Raw genomic sequence first — 16,158 nt, 5'->3', positions numbered from 1 at the left:
CGTTGATATACATCAACGGGGACAGTTGAAAGTGCGTGCCCCGACCGGGACTCGAACCCGGGATCTCCTGTTTACATGGCAGACGCTCTATCCATCTGAGACACCGAGAGCACAGAGGATAGCGCGACTGCAGGGACTTACCGAAGGCACGCTCCCCGTGAGACCCACAGTCTCAGCTTATAGCCCACACAATACGTTCGTAGTGCCCCTGCCACTTTACCCATTACTCGCGGCAGACAATCCACCGAGTCCCGTAAGAGTTCAGGCAAATCGGACATGTCCGAAAGAACGGATGCCATCTTCATGTCGTTTAAGGCTAACCAGCTGATGACCTTCTTCAGTGCGGATGCACACGATTTGCCAGAACTCTTACGGGACTCGGTGGATTGTCTGCCGCGTGTAATGGGTATAATGGCAGGGGCACTACGAACGAAGCGTGTGTACTATAAGTTGAGACTGTGAGTCTCATGGGGAGCGTGCCGGTGATAAATCCCTGCAGTCGCGCTATCCTCTGTGCCCTCGGTGGCTCAGATGGATAGAGCGTCTGCCATGTAAGCAGGAGATCCCGGGTTCGAGTCCCGGTCGGGACACACATTTTTCAACTGTACCCGTTGATGTATATCAACGCCCGTCAGCAGCTAATGCTATTGATTTAATTGTAATTTCATTCTAGAGGGCTGCACGGTCGCTAATGGCATCTGTCCTTACGGACATGCCCGAATGAACAGATGCCATCTTCATAACAATGATCAAGAGGTTTGTTTGAGTAATGGAAGAGAGTCACGGAAGTGATGGAAAACCCGAATGGTCAGGCACTTGAAGACTGACGTCCTCTATACCACAAAATCCTACTTTAATGGTTTCAAGAACCAGTATTAAGTGCAGAACCATACGTGATAGGAACAGGATTAGATCCTAACGTGTTGCAGCATGCTAAACATCCTCAGCCTTGCACTTCTCAATTATTTGCAGACTGTGTTTGTAAATGTAGATGTTCATGTGACTCTCTGAAATTCTGTGACTGGATTGCGTACCTGAGCACGAGGTCCCTGTCGGACGCGACCTCTTCGCCGGCCACGTCAGTGAGATCCTTGAACTCGTTGACGATGCTGATGTCCTCGTCGTCTTCGGACGAGTCGTCCTCAGCAGCTTTCAGGTACCGCAGCACGGTGGTCGTGGCAGACCACAGCTTGGGGTTCATGGCCGACTGGTGGTTGCGGTAGCGCCGAAGCGCGTGCACCACCATCTCGCGTTGCGGCATTTTCTCCGCCCACACGATCTGCGGCAGGACATGAAGAATGGCACCTCAACACTGAAATCCTTAGACTAAGCCCGTATCTTTCCAAAGAATCTCTTTTTTTCTTTTTTCTAGCCTTCATCCGGTCTCTTTATGGAGTCGGCATCTTAATTTATGAATTTGGCAACGTCAGTGGTAGAGTTTGGCCGAATGGCCTTCCTCTCGCCACACCTTCCTCCCCCGGAACGGAATTTGTGTATCTCATATCAAATATATAGTGTGGTCCATTGATAGTGACCGGGCCAAATATCTCACAAAATAAGCATCAAACGAAAAAACTACAAAGAACGAAACTCGTCTAGCTTGAAGGGGGAAACCAGATGGCGCTATGGTTGGCCCGATAGATGGCACTGCCATAGGTCAAACGGATATCAACTGCGTTTTTTTTTTAATAGGAACCCCCATTTTTATTACATATTCGTGTAGTACGTATAGAAATATGAGTGTTTTAGTTGGACCACTTTTTTCGCTTTGTGATAGATGGCGCTGTAATAGTCACAAACGTGTAAGTACGTGGTATCACGTAACATTCCGCCTGTGCGGACGGTATTTGGTTCGTGATACATCACCCGCGTTAAAATGGACCGTTTACCAATTGCGGAAAAGGTCGATATCGTGTTGATGTATGGCTATTGTGTCAAAATGCCCAACGGGGGTGTGCTATGTATGCTGCTCGGTATCCTGGACGACATCATCCAAGTGTTGAGACCGTTCGCCGGACAGTTACGTTATTTAAGGAAACAGGATGTGTTCAGCCACATGTGAAACGTCAACCACGACCTGGAACAAATGATTATGCCCAAGTGGGTGTTTTAGCACATGAAACACGTATGTTGTGTGGCGGCGATGGCGAGGCATTGCAGAGTCTCTGACCAGAGAGCCATTTATCGTGGCTAGTCTGCGCTTGACCGCGCGAGTGTTGCGAGCGGTAGTCAGTGGGCAGTCTGTGAGCAGTGCAGTCGGTCAGTAGCAGTAGGCCAGGGCAGTCTGTGAGCAGTGCAGTCTGTCGGTAGTAGCAGCCCAGTGCAGTTGTGTGATGTAGTCGGTCGGTAGCAGTAGGCCAGAGTGGTCGGTCCGCAGTAGTAGTCGAGTACAGTTGTGTGTGAGGAGTCGGCGGGCGTCGACATGGGACTCTGGTCAAGATTCAAGATGAGGTATACTATTTTTAAATGCGCTCAGCTAATAATGTAAATTAACTGTAACTAATTTGTGCAACAATCGCCCCAATAATAATTTTGGTTTTCAAAGCAATTTTTTTAACAAAGAATCCTTTAATGAAAAAAAAAAATATTCCCTTGATATTCCTTAAAGAAAAGTTTCCCTTAAATTCAAAATTTTTGCAATCAATTTCCTCCAAGCTATGGCAAAAATAATAAGAGCAGATGCAGCTTTACTAAGGTAAGAATTTCAGTTTAATTAATGAACAGGGCCTAAGATCGACATTTCGATCTGTTCGTGTTTTCATTGTCACTGAGATTTTATTATCACTGAATTGACTTTCATTTTTTGTGAGGAACTTATACTTGGGTCAGATTGCTAATTTTTGTTTAATTGTCATTGTCATTGAATTTATTTGCTGGGAGGTTACGTTAGGTTGGATTCTTTTTAACATTCAACTATTGTGTTTCAAAATTTCTCTGGGGAGCTTACACTTAGCTCAATGTGCATTAGCATTTAAAATAATATCTTTTAAATTTTTGTGGGGAGGTTACACTTGGCGACACCCAGTCCAGGATCGTATTTCGTTGAGAATCTTTTGAAAAACAGTCAGATATCTGCTCTTATTTGCTTAGATATAATTAGGATTTGGCGCAACGCTTTTACTAATCTTGTGACTTTCTTTCTACAGGTCAACGGCAATTCTTTGCTCTGTTGTATTTGTGTGTTGTTTTTGCATTGTGCTTATTTGTTTTGTGAATAATTGTGACTATTGTAAAAATGCCACGAAAGACTGTGAATATTGTATCGCGAGGTATTATGAATGAAATCACCGACTCAAACAACTTTACCGATAGGACTTGTGACACGCAGTGTAATGATGACAATCCTGCGTTCACTGAGAATCAGTGCATTCCAACCGCTAATGATGATATTTATCTTAATGATGAACAAACGAACTCGGTTATGTCCTCTGTTGATTTGACGACAATTGATGACGCGGGGAGCTCTATTGTAATGAGCGCTGCCCAGCATAACACACCCGATTTGGAAAATTCAAGTAACGTACAGACAAATTTGTCTAATGAAAATGAACAGGATACACAAAGTACGACGGATTTATTTAATTGCGAAATACTGAGTGACAGTGTACGTCCGACTGATAATCCTTTTTGTAAATTACAGAATGACCAAATGGTCACACAAAACGAAACAATTCCAGTTCCACCATTAATTAGCACAGAGAATAGAAATGCTAATTTTGGCTCAGATCAAATTATGGCACTATTGCTGCAACGAGTTAACCAAATTAATGAAAAACTAGACAATAATGATGTAAATTCCAAACAACAGAGTGAAGATCTCAAACAACTTAGTGAACAGGTCAAACAACAGAACGAAAAACAAGACAAACTTAGTGAACAGGTCAAACAAGATAACGAGAAACTCAAACAACACTTAAATGAAAAATTAGACGACAATTCCAGACAGTTAAATGAAAAATTAGACGACAATTCCAGACGGTTAAATGAAAAATTAGACGACAATTCCAGACAGCTTAGTGAACAAATTAGAGCCGTTGCCGTGCAGTGCCATGACACTAAGGAACAGTTGCGCGTGGAAATTGAGGCTTGTTCAAAAAAAAGTAGCGAAGAAATTAGGTCTGTTGCTCAGGAATTAAGGGAAATGCAAACAGCCGCAACAGAAACACTTAGAGACGAAATTAACGGAGTCGCTAAACAATGCTCTGAAAAAGCTACACAATTACGCGACGAGTTTAAAGCAATGACAGCAGAACTTTCGCACACAATGGATGAAAAGATTGACGCGAAATTTGAACAGCAGAACACTCAAATTGACGAGCGATTTAGTCACCACATACAAAACAGTGATACGCGTTTCCGCAAATTTATTCAGGATCAAAATAAAGTAAAACGTCAAGTCATGGAAACAATCACTGCTCAGAGACAAGAAGACAAACGTAAAATGTTCGCGAAAGCGAAGACATATGTAGACAACAATATTGCTACAGTGTCCGACGAAATTAATTCCATCAAACAGTCGAACACAGAATTACGTGACGAAATTTCTGACCTTAAATCGAAAACAGACACATACACAACCGATTTTCAAACAGTGACCGACAGACTCGAACAATTAGAACTAACACAGGATTCAGATGTCGTCAAAACTGACGTTAAAAAACGGAATGAAACTACGCGTAAATTGCAAAAACAGATTAATGCCTCTGACACTAAAACTGATGAGCAGGTAAAAATACTGACTGAAAAATATGATGAATTGGCCAGTCGTATTGACGTTATAGAAAATACTAATGACAATAAATCAGACGATACTGCACCGGTTTCATTTAACCAAACACCTGAATTTCAAAATTTACAGCAGACAATTAATGAGATCGATTCATCTAATAACACGTTGCGTAGAAAACTGTCAAGTTTACAGCAAGAAGTAACAGAGATGAAAAATATTTCAGTTAATAACACATCACAGCAGACGCCACCTTTCGAACATTTGTCAGACTCACGCAGCGCATATAATATGGGTAATTTACAGAGAGTACGGGACTTAGATTCCGAACAACCACAGTTCAATAGATTGTCTTACGATCCTGAACCTGTTCCATCACACAGAGATGATAATTTCGATTACAAACATTTTCTGTCAGTGAGAAAGTTTAAAGTATTTAAAAACGATAGAACGCAGATTCACCCACTGGATTGGATTCAACAATTTAGCTTTGCTCTTCCACCGACTTGGCCCGTTACGCATAAACTTGAATTTATTTGCCGTTTTTTGGAAGGCGAACCGGCAACTCGTATGAGACCGATCGCGAGACAATGCTATTCGGTAGAAGAGTTTCAGAATGCTTTTCTATCAGCGTACTGGTCGAAGACGACACAGCGCGGAATTAAAGATCAACTAATTAGCTTACCGAATTATGAGAACACCAATTTCCCCAGTGTGACGCAATTTTTTGAGCACATGGTGCAACAAAACCAGTACCCAAGTGAACCGTACAGTGAATCTGCACTCATACAATTATGCATTTCCAAATTACCACGGTCATTACGAGTGTCACTTCTAACGGGGCAGCAAAAAGAAAACATTTCAGCATTCAGAGATCTTTTACAGCTCTTGGAAGTACAACAATCTGATTATTCTTTTGTAAACAAAAATATTTCTTATAATAACCAAGGTCAACAAACGTACAGCAATTATGATCAGATGCGTAATTTTAATAGAAAAGGTAACAGACGCTTTAGGAACGACAACTACCAAAACTTTAATAACAGCCAAAATTCTAATTATCAATATCGTCAAAATTTTCAGCAACAGGAACCACACTTTAGTAACAATAGAGGTGTTTCACAACAACAGCATCAAAACCAGCCGGTTAGCATACCTAACCAATAATGGAATGCACAAGGTCAACCAGGCTTTAATGTTCCGCCGCGTGCACTTATAGTCCCAGATCCAACAAATAGTAACGCACGGCAGCAAGGAAATAACTACGTACAGAAAACTCAGTATTTCAATTCCTATCGCAATATACCGTATAGGAACGACTATTACGACAGACGTAAAAATAATGAGAATAATTTTCAGCGTACATCTAACAACAGTCGGACATACCAACAGCAAAATTATACACAAGAACCTATTCTCATGACTGAACCCGACAGTAGGTATCATCCAGAGCGTAATACGTCTGGAAGAAGTAATAGAACTGTTCAAATAGTAGAAATGCCACAGCATCCTCCTGATAATAATAACACGTCAGAGTGAATTTGACTAGATACTGTACAGGACGCATCTTCCAATAATACAAGCACTACTTTAGACACACAGAATGTTATTCACGAAAATGTTATTAATTTTGACGCCATCCGACACACGTTTGCATTAAAGACAGAATCACGACGTACGTAGACGACATTCTCATTGCAAAAACTAACTGGTCTGAACACAATATGATTCTTGAACAACTGTTACAAACTTTTCGTGCACAAGGACTTACAGTTAATCTTAGTAAATCGCGTTTTGGTAAAACTTCTATAAAATTTCTTGGACACGTAATTTCAGCAGAAGGCATTGCACCTGATCCGGAAAAACTTCAAGCTCTACGTGATATTACTGTTCCTACAACGAAGAAACAATTACGTAGTTTTTTGGACTTAATTAACTTTTTTCGTAAATTTATTCATCACTCTGCTTTAGACACACCCAGATTATGCCAATTAACAGGTAAAAACACTATTTGGTCTTGGGATAAGCAAGCACATTCTGAATTTGTGAACCTGAAACATGCTTTGTTGAATGCTCCACTTTTGTCGCACCCAGATCTTACTAGAAATTTTTCCATTGCCACTGACAGTTCCAACACCGCTTTAGGCGTACATATTTTCCAGGAAATTGAAGAAGATGATTCTACAGTAATTAAAAACATCGCATTTGCAAGCCGCATTTTGTCACCCGCTGAACGAAATTATTCCGTTACAGAACTGGAAACATTATGTGTTGTATGGGCTTTCACGAGATTTAGGCACTTTCTTTATGGCAGACACACCACCGTTTACACAGACCACAGAGCGATACAATTTTTACTTTCGGCTAAATTCACTCACGACAGATTAAGCAGATGGAAACTTTATTTACAGGAATTTAATTTTACAATAGTTCACATTCCCGGCACACAAAATGTTATAGCAGACGCACTATCGCGTTCTCTGAGCAACAATCAGCAAGACGTAGCAACCAACTTCTGTAAAGCAAATTTCAGTGTCATGTACATTCAACAAGTTGCATTTGAAAATTTTATTTCGTCGTCATTACAGGACATAGCACAAGAACAAAATAAAGACAACGTGTGGAAAGAAATTAAACACCTTTGGCAAGATAGGAATAATGTTACGATTAGAAACCATTACACTGTACGCAATGACATTCTGTTTCGCCGCTCTCATCCTGACAGCAACAACTGGTTATTATGCATTCCTGACGAACTGGTTAACAAATTAATCTGGTACACTAATTTAAGTTACGCACATTACGGAGCAAGAAAATGTTTTCTTATACTGAGACAGAACTGTTATTTTACCAACATGGGAAAACGTATACGACGAGTTGTAGCGTCATGTAAAATTTGCCAGATAGCTAAGTCAGACACCACTTCACATATTCCTCCATTATATCCCATTATACCTGTTAAATTAAGACATATGGCCACAGTAGACATTTTTGGTTCAATTCAGAGAACTAACAGAGGTTTTTGCTACATATTTGTCGCTGTTGAGCTCACTTCAAAATTTGTTACTTTCACTTCGTTACGCAAAGCTACTGCTAAAGCCGTTTCGAAAGCATTTGTAAAACATTTTCTATTTCATGTAGGGCATGTGTTGAAAGTAATTTCCGACAATGGATCACAATTTCGTTCTGCTACATGGACACGTATGTTACGAGCTAGAAAAATTTCTCCGATTTATATATCCAAGTACCATGCTTCTTCGAACCCCTGTGAAAGATTAATGAAAGAAATTGGTAAGCTGTGTCGAATATACTGCCACAAAAGACATGTTGATTGGGACACACACATATTCTCATTCCAAGATGTAATTAATTCCATTCCAAATGAATCCACTATGCTATCTCCGTCTGTTATACTGAAAAACGTTGAACCACCAAACAAAATTAAAGAGTTAGTAAACTTCCCTACCTGTCGTCGACTAAGACACCACGAAATAATTGACATTGCGCTGAACAACATCAAACGTGCCGCAGAGCGCCGGAGAAGACAGCAAAAACAGGTTTGTAGACGCCGAGACTTTCACATTGGACAGAAAATATTAGTACGTACACACTATTTATCCAGCAAATTAAAAGGTAAGTGCAGTAAATTTGAACTTCTATACGCAGGTCCATATCGGATTCGCAGCATCCCTCACCCCAATGTTGTACACGTCGAAACTTTGAGAACCAGAAAATCGAAAGGCAACCACCATTGGTCAAATATTAAACCCTTTATTGAATGAAGACACTTTATGATTCAACACACTATGATGCCATTTACTAATTTTTTTTATGACCACTTATGCAATTATATTCACATGACTAATTACTGATGATTATCGTATTTTTTCTTGGCAAGTGCCCGGCAAGGTAAGGTTAGCAAGTCGTTCTTCTTGTCGTTACACATCAGACCGTGCACATTTTCCATTTTTTTATGTGTGTGATTTTTTTTCTGTTTTGTTTGTATGCACTGTGAAATAGTTAAGGTATAACACACCAGTTGACTTTGACATTTTTGTTGCCCTATGACATCTCAAGATCGTGACTGTTTTACATTTTTTTGCCGCTGCATTGTGGTATTCTGTGTACATTTTTGCATCTGAACACTGTCAATGTCTTTGACATATTATGTTTTCTGTCATGTTATGCTGTATACTTAATTATGTTACCATAAACCAGTCATTATTTAATGAGTATATGATTTAAATGTAAGACATTAATCTCTGTTCATCAATTTCAGAAAGAAATGATGTGTGTAAGAAATAAATTCAACAGAAATGGGAATTTCACCTACGGAATAAACGAAAGAAGATGCAATAACTTTATGAGGAAGAGTAAATGGATCAGGATTAACAAACATTAACAAGCATATACTATACTCATCGTAGAATAGCATTCTTAACTAATTTTTTCTTTCAGAATACAAGGTGATTCATGCAGGCTGTCAGACAGAACTACACATCTTAGTTTTAGTGATGAAATATGCTAGAGATAAGGAATAGTTGTGTAATGAGTAATGAAGTGATTTTTTTGCAGATGATAATGAATGCTGATGAATAATGATGAAGAATATGCTACTATGAATAATGAAGTTTTTCTTTACAGGTGATGATGATAATGGAGTTTTTGATGATATGGATAATGAAGTTTTCTTTGCAGATGAGGATAATGTTGAAGTTATATTTAGGCTATGTAGTTATTTAAGTATTTGTTGCAGCTCGTTTTGACAGCAGGTGTTATATTGCACAGTATAATGACTGAAGGTTTTGGAAAGGACAGCTATGGAACACATTTTTCATACACATTTCACTACCTGTTAATTCGAAGTTCACTACTTTTCAGCATAAAATGCATTTCTCTTTTCAGCTTAATAATCCATTTTTATATATTTTGCAGGATAAATTATTTATGAGATTAATGTGCTACAAGCATTTGTTCATTAAATCTATGAATGTGGTTACATATACTCTACTTGTTTCATAATCTTGCCACAGCTGACTTATAACGAGTGACGTTACACATTTTCATTTATACCAACAACCCAGAAGCAAATTCTTCTCTCTTGCTTTCCCCTATAATTACCCGACGCAATGCATTGCTAACAAAAAAATTTATTAACAGACCCAAATAATGATACCAGTTTAAGAGAGTTCTGAGTAATGCTGATCAGCAATGAATAATATGTCACTTGGAAAATGATTAATTAATTATGCTATGCTTTGTAATTGGAAAATAATGCGATTGTTTAATAATGCTTTGTAATTAGAAGAAGGCTAATGATTCTTAATAATGCTTTGTAACTGGAAAAGAATGTGATTGTTTAATAATACTTTGTAATTAGGAGAAGGCTAATGATTATTACTATATTGGAATGACAAATGATTAATTAACTATGCCACACTTTGTAACTGGAAAAGAATGCGATTGTTTAATAATGCTTTGTAATTAGGAGAAGGCTAATGATTCTTACTATATTGAAATGACAAATGATTAATTATGCTTTGTAACTGGAAAAGAATGCGATTGTTTAATAATGCTTTGTAATTAGGAGAAGGCTAATGATTATTACTATATTGGAATGACAAATGATTAATTGACTATGCTATACTTTGTAACTGGAAAAGAATGTGATTGTTTAATAATGCTTTGTAATTAGGAGAAGGCTAATGATTCTTACTATATTGAAATGACAAATGATTAATTATGCTTTGTAACTGGAAAAGAATGCGATTGTTTAATAATGCTTTGTAATTAGGAGAAGGCTAATGATTATTACTATATTGGAATGACAAATGATTAATTGACTATGCTATACTTTGTAACTGGAAAAGAATGTGATTGTTTAATAATGCTTTGTAATTAGGAGAAGGCTAATGATTCTTACTATATTGAAATGACAAATTATTAATTATGCTTTGTAACTGGAAAAGAATGTGATTGTTTAATAATGCTTTGTGATTAGGAGAAGGCTAATGATTATTACTATATTGGAATGACAAATGATTAATTAACTGTGCTATACTTTGTAACTGGAAAAGAAAGTGATTGTTTAATAATGCTTTGTAATTAGGAGATGCTTAATGATTCTTACTATATTGAAATGACAAATGATTAATTATGCTTTGTAACTGGAAAAGAATGCGATTATTTAATAATGCTTTGTAACTAGGAAAAGAAGGCTACTGATTCTGTGTAAAACAATTAATGAACATTTTTCTGTAATACTACATACATGGTACAGAAATGTTCAATAACTGGGCTATGAATGCCGCAAACTACTAATGTAATGGCTAATGAAGACTGGTGTGTAACTTAATGGCCTTCCACTACTGACCCAACTACCCTGGATTACTGCAATATCCATTTTGTCCTGTCTATCCTAGTGATCATGGAGCACTATATTTGGTTTTGCGCTAATTCTACGTTGGTGTGCCTTGTAAGAGCGTGGTGTTGACACGACATGCTGTCCACCACCGTGAGCGATGAAGACGTTATTATGGTCCCACTGTTTGGTGTACCTAATGTTCTGCCAAAATGAAAACATGGAACATTACTACAACAGTTCAGTGTCTTGGCTACGCTGATAAATTCTGATGGGAAAAGACCTGCAAATTGTGTCACTTGGTGTTGTACTTCTGTGGAAAGATATGGACTTTCAGAACAGCTGTGTGCAATCTAAAGTGCTACAACCATGATGCAATCCTTCCCTTTCCTATCCTAATAGTGAAAATCATTTTTTTTGCTAACATCATTTATGTTCATGGGCTATACATTTTTTTCGATTTGCTGAACTCCAGTGTGAGTACACTTATGCCACTTGTCGACATGATTTTTTTGCCATTATGTTTATTTGTTGTGAAAATGCTAAAGACATTTTTTCGATTTGTTCTGAAGTACAGTATATGTGCACTCTTGTCTTTTATATTGTATATACATTTTTATTTTGATGATATGTTCTGAACTACAGTGCATGTGCACTTATGTTATGTGTTAATATGTTTTCTACTGAACTTCAGTGCCTATGCACTTTTCTCATTTTTCAATATGATTTGTACTCATTCTGTATGTTCAATACTTCAGAGTGTATGCACTTATGTCATTTGTTACTTATTGTATATACATTTCCTCATTTGCTGATATGTTCTGAACTGCAGTGCATGTGCACTCATGTCACTTGTCAACATGATTTTTTGCCATTCTATTTATTTGTTCTGAAAATGCTAAAGAATTTTTTAGTGCGTGTGCACGTTATTATCCATCAAATAATTTGTATATACAGTTTTCTGATTTGCTAATATGTTTTGTACTCATATCTTGTATTTGTCTGAAATGTTTTTTACTCGGTGCATGTGCACAACATTTAATTCATGTATCTAAATATTCTGTAAATTGTACAAGTTGATTAATTAAAAAAAAAGTTTTGCCGCGCTTGGCCATCGCTGCCAAATTTTTGCCCCCCCCCCCCCCAGTGGAGGGTTATGAAACACGTATGTTGTGTGGCGGCGATGGCGAGGCATTGCAGAGTCTCTGACCAGAGAGCCATTTATCGTGGCTAGTCTGCGCTTGACCGCGCGAGTGTTGCGAGCGGTAGTCAGTGGGCAGTCTGTGAGCAGTGCAGTCGGTCAGTAGCAGTAGGCCAGGGCAGTCTGTGAGCAGTGCAGTCTGTCGGTAGTAGCAGCCCAGTGCAGTTGTGTGATGTAGTCGGTCGGTAGCAGTAGGCCAGAGTGGTCGGTCCGCAGTAGTAGTCGAGTACAGTTGTGTGTGAGGAGTCGGCGGGCGTCGACATGGGACTCTGGTCAAGATTCAGGATGAGGTATACTATTTTTAAATGCGCTCAGCTAATAATGTAAATTAACTGTAACTAATTTGTGCAACAATCGCCCCAATAATAATTTTGGTTTTCAAAGCAATTTTTTTAACAAAGAATCCTTTAATGAAAAAAAAAATATTCCCTTGATATTCCTTAAAGAAAAGTTTCCCTTAAATTCAAAATTTTTGCAATCAATTTCCTCCAAGCTATGGCAAAAATAATAAGAGCAGATGCAGCTTTACTAAGGTAAGAATTTCAGTTTAATTAATGAACAGGGCCTAAGATCGACATTTCGATCTGTTCGTGTTTTCATTGTCACTGAGATTTTATTATCACTGAATTGACTTTCATTTTTTTGTGAGGAACTTATACTTGGGTCAGATTGCTAATTTTTGTTTAATTGTCATTGTCATTGAATTTATTTGCTGGGAGGTTACGTTAGGTTGGATTCTTTTTAACATTCAACTATTGTGTTTCAAAATTTCTCTGGGGAGCTTACACTTAGCTCAATGTGCATTAGCATTTAAAATAATATCTTTTAAATTTTTGTGGGGAGGTTACACACATCAGTAGCACACAAATTGCGCGAGAATTGGGAATCTCAAAAAGTCGGTATTGAGAATGTTATATCAACATCGATTGCACCCGTACCATATTTCTATGCACCAGGAATTGCATGGCGACGACTTTGAACGTCGTGTACAGTTCTGCCACTGGGCACAAGAGAAATTACGGGACGATGGCAGTTTTTTTGCACGCGTTCTATTTAGCGGTGAAGCGTTATCACCAACAGCAATAACGTAAACCAGCATAACATGCACTATTGGGCAACGGAAAATCCACGATGGCAGCGACAAGTAGAACATCAGCGACCTTGGCGGGTTCATGTGTGGTGCGGCATTATGGGAGGAAGGATAATTGGTCCCCATTTTATCGATGGCAATCTAAATGGTGCAATGTATGCTGATTTCGTACATAATATTCTACCGATGTTACTACAAGATTTTTCACTGCCTGACAGAATGGCGATGTACTTCCAACATGATGGATGTCCGGCACATAGCTCGCGTGCGGTTGAACCGGTATTGAATAGCATATTTCATGACATGTGGATTGGTCGTCGAAGCACCGTACCATGGCCCGCACGTTCACCGGCTCTGACGTCCCCGGATTTCTTTCTGTGAGAAAAGTTGAAGGATATTTGGTATCGTGATCCACCGATAACGCCTGACAACATGCATCAGCGCATTGTCAATGGATGTGCGAACATTACGAAAGGCGAATTACTCACTGTTTAGAGGAATGTCGTTACACGTATTGCCAAATGTATTGAGGTTGATGGACATCATTTTGAGCATTTATTGCATTAATGTGGTATTTACATGTAATCACGCTGTAACAGCATGCGTTTTCAGAAATGATAAGTTATGTGTAGTGTCGACAGACTTGCCAACACTACGTACACTAATAGAAAAAGGCGGCCAAGATGTACGCGCTAACTCACGCAGGGTGGCGTGAGGTCTGAAACAGGATACTTAATGAATGGTATAAAGGAAAGTACGTAGCTGCTGGAATACTTAACTTTAATCCATCATTTGTATACAGCGTTCTTGATGATACAAGTGAGACTCTCTCTAGATAAATGCAATGTAATGCTAATGGCGCCTTGCTAGGTCGTAGCCATGGACTTAGCTGAAGGCTATTCTAAGTAGCTGCTCTGCAAATGAGCGAGTCTTCATGCGTGTAGTCGCTAGCAAAGTCGTCCGTACAACTGGGGCGAGTGCTAGTCCGTATCTCGAGACCTGCCTTGTGGTGGCGCTCGGTCTGCGATCTCTGACAGTGGCGACATGCGAGTCCGACATATACTAATGGACCGCGGCCGATTTAAAGCTACCCTCTAGCAAGTGTGGTGTCTGGCGGTGACACCACAATAAGTTCACAAAGGTACATGTATCACATTGGAACAACCGAAATAAAATGTTCAAACGTACCTACGTTCTGTATTTTAATTTAAATAACCCACCTGTTACCAACTGTTCGGCTATAATTGTGAGCCATATGTTTGTGACTATTACAGCGCCATCTATCACAAAGCGAAAAAAGTGGTCCAACTAAAACACTCACATGTCTTTAGGTACTACACGAATATTTAATAAAAAATGGGGGTTCCCATATAAAAAAAAAAACCAGTTGATATCCGTTTGACCTATGGCAGCGCCATCTAGCGGGCCAACCATAGCGCCATCTGGTTTCCCCCTTCAGGCTAGATGAGTTTCGTTCTTTGTAGTTTTTTCGTTTGGCGCTTATTTCGTGAGATAATTGGCCCTGTCACGATCAATGGACCACCCTATATATATGTATAAGCAAACACAAACACCCACACAAAATTCAAGCTTTCGCAACCAACGGTTGCTTCATCTGGAAAGAGGGAAGGAGAAGGAAAGACGAAAGGATGTAGGTTTTACGGGAGAGGGTAAGGAGTCATTCCAATCCCGGGAGCGGAAAGACTTACCTTAGGGGGAAAAAAGGACAGGTATACACTCGCGCACACACACATATACATCCACACCTATACAGACGCAAGCAGACATACGTAAAGTCAAAGGTAAGTCTTTCCGCTCTCGTGATTGGAATGACTCCTTTCCCTCTCCCTTAAAACCCTTTCGTCTTTCTCTCTCCTTCCCTCTTTCCTGATGAAGCAACCATTGGTTGCGAAAGCTTTAATTTTGTGTGTGTGTTTGCGGTTGTTTGTGTGTCTATCAACATACCAACGCTTTCGTTTGGTAAGTTACATCATCTTTGTTTTTAGATATATTTTTCTCACGTGGAATGTTTCCCTCTATTTTATGGAAAAGAGATATAGAGACATAATAGGGAAATGGACAGCACAAAGAAGAACAAACAAAAATGGCATAAGACTAGTGGAATTTTGCAGAAACCATGACATGATCTCAAAGTCGACGTATTTTAAGAGAAGACCAAGTAAACTAAAAACTTGGAAACATCCAGACTGGAAAAAAGGAGAATGGCAACTGGACCATGTCTGCATGGATAAGAATTACCACAAGGAAATTTACAATGTGAAGGTACTGAGAGGGACAGATACCGGATCAGATCATTACATGATAAAAATTAAAATTAAATTAACCCCATTAGCAAAGAAAAAATCCCACCAGAAGAAGAAGAGAACCTATGACCCTCATAAACTGATACAAAATGAGGATTATGAAGCACAAACCAGGGGTATAAAAATAACAGATGATCTGGAAGAAATAATTCCCAAATTGAAACAAATAGCTGAACAAGTTGCCCCTATAAATCCAAGGAAAAAACACCAGTGGTGGAACGATGAATGTGATGAAGCAGTGTTGGATCGACACCAAGCGTGGTTAAGGCATCAAAATGAAAAAACAGAAAAATCATATTTGGAACTCACAAAACAAAGGAAGACAACACAAAAAATAATAAGGAGAGTTAAACGTCAGTACCAAAAAGATATACTTCTAATGATAGAAACAAATAGTGAAAAAACAAACTCAAGAGACTATTACAAAATATTTGGCAGACAATTACAAAGATATGA

General features: G+C 38.8%; 1 non-coding gene across 1 annotated transcript; it reads left to right on the top strand.

The window, feature by feature from the left end:
* Window positions 1–515: 515 nt before the first annotated feature.
* Trnat-ugu lies at window positions 516–590 on the top strand. The gene has a single exon. It is a non-coding gene; the product is annotated as a tRNA-Thr (tRNA).
* Window positions 591–16,158: the final 15,568 nt, after the last annotated feature.

The sequence above is a fragment of the Schistocerca americana genome, chromosome 8, assembly GCF_021461395.2.
Source record: "Schistocerca americana isolate TAMUIC-IGC-003095 chromosome 8, iqSchAmer2.1, whole genome shotgun sequence".
Lineage (NCBI taxonomy): Eukaryota > Metazoa > Arthropoda > Insecta > Orthoptera > Acrididae > Schistocerca > Schistocerca americana.
This window is presented reverse-complemented; position numbering and strand designations above follow the sequence as displayed.